This window comes from Cyprinodon variegatus, unplaced genomic scaffold (genome assembly GCF_000732505.1).
Source record: "Cyprinodon variegatus isolate N-32 unplaced genomic scaffold, C_variegatus-1.0 Scaffold275, whole genome shotgun sequence".
In the NCBI taxonomy this organism is placed as follows: domain Eukaryota; kingdom Metazoa; phylum Chordata; class Actinopteri; order Cyprinodontiformes; family Cyprinodontidae; genus Cyprinodon; species Cyprinodon variegatus.
The window spans coordinates 733,901-735,589 of record NW_015150728.1 but is presented as its reverse complement, the minus strand read 5'-3'; the positions used below and the strand labels follow the sequence as shown (position 1 = coordinate 735,589).

At 36.5% G+C, this 1,689-nt stretch overlaps 1 protein-coding gene across 1 annotated transcript in view; it reads right to left on the bottom strand.

Annotated features, from left to right (window-relative positions):
* Positions 1–1,471, bottom strand: part of st6galnac5 (ST6 (alpha-N-acetyl-neuraminyl-2,3-beta-galactosyl-1,3)-N-acetylgalactosaminide alpha-2,6-sialyltransferase 5) — an 84,295-nt gene extending 82,824 nt beyond the window's left edge. The window contains exon 1 of the mRNA XM_015383062.1: positions 1,353–1,471. The gene's annotated coding sequence lies outside the window, so the exon portion shown is untranslated. The remainder of the gene's footprint in view (positions 1–1,352) is intronic.
* Positions 1,472–1,689: the final 218 nt, after the last annotated feature.

The window sequence follows — 1,689 nt, the reverse complement described above, 5'->3', positions numbered from 1 at the left end:
TAAAAAACCTTGGTGTTAATCTGTATCAGGGCTTGTCACTTAAATCCAATATCAAAGAGGTTTCTAGAATTTTCTTATTTCATCTTCATTGCGAAAATGCACAATAAATTGTAATTAGCCAAGCTGCATCATTTCATTGTTTCTCTTCACTTTCTATCTGCAGGTGTACTTGTGGTTCCTAGATCTTCTTGAAGTAAAATGACAGGCTCCACTCCTGTGGAACCAACTACCAGTTTTAGTCTGTGATGCAGACACCCTGTCTACTTTTGAGACTAGGCTTAAAACTTTCCTTTTTTATAAAATGTGTATAAATATAGGAAAAAAAATGCTGCTTTTGTCTTTGAACGAAATCACCCTTATGTTTACGTTAAGCCTTAAACAAAGAGGATGCATATTTTTCCAAAGGACTAATTGCATCAGACCAAAATTGGATTCAAACCTACACCCTTGAGTGTACCCCAAAAATATTTACATAAATACAAATAAGTACCCATAAACAAATCAAGTTCAATAAAAAGTTCAATAAAATTTTTTTTTTAAATCACACAACAAATACACGCCAAACCTACTCCCTGATTACTGTGGTTTGCTTCAAAAGCATTTGAACAGCACCTGGAGCATTTCTCTCTTTTTGCTGCCACGCCCTGCAAAGGAGCCAAACCTGGAAGAGGTAGGTACTATAATCAAACATGTATTTTGTCAATCTAATAAGTTAAACAAATAACCAACATTTATGTCTGCATTCTCTTTTTACAGACAGGATGGCCAGTCCTGCTCCACAGGAATATGTGCAAAACATCCAAACAGAACCACGATAAAGAAAAACAACTCAACTATATGGTCTAACTTAAAGATACAGAACACCAAATCAATGATCCCTTTTCAGGAAGTTATAGGACTTCTGGTCTCCATTACATACTATATGCATTCACTTTCATCTCTTTTGACATACAAACCCACTCAGAGCACATTTGCTCAACTTTCTTTCCTGCAAAGTGCAACTTATAGGGCAAGTTTACTTTTATCATTTAAACCAAAAAAAATGAATGCAGGCACTGTGGAGCAAATACTGTCCCCACATGCTCCTCCAGGAGGAGCGAATCCTGCAAATTTAATGCCTCAATGCTGTCAGTTGGGTTACCATTTATAGAAAACTTTTGAATTAAATTGTCTCTGTAAAGTGCCACAAGATCACATGTGTTGACAGATGAATCATGCTATATAAATAATCTAATAATATTATTATTGAATAAAGTTTTGATCATAGTTAAACTGACCAAAAAACTTTACCTTTAACTTTAACTTTACCGTTACCTTTACTTTACCAAATGAAGAAAAACAATGTGTGTCACCTGAAGAGTGGATAAAATCCTTCTGTTCATCCGGTTTTCTTGATGTAGCCACCTCTTCTGGGTGACTGTTTTTACCTAATGTCAAGTGGAAGAAGAAGCCAGATGCATAAGAAGCCGCTATTGTAACCTGGATGGCTCTCGGTGGACACAAACGTTTCCAGGCTGTTGTTACTCAACCAGTGATACTCAAACAGCAGTTCACTGCCAGGCTTCCTTATCTATAAAGTTTTCCATTTCTTTTGCATTGCAAATCCATCCTTCTCTGCCATCTTTCAGCTTTGCATCCTTCACTCCCTCACGATTCTTCTGATTGGCTTACCATACATCAAAGCCTTAG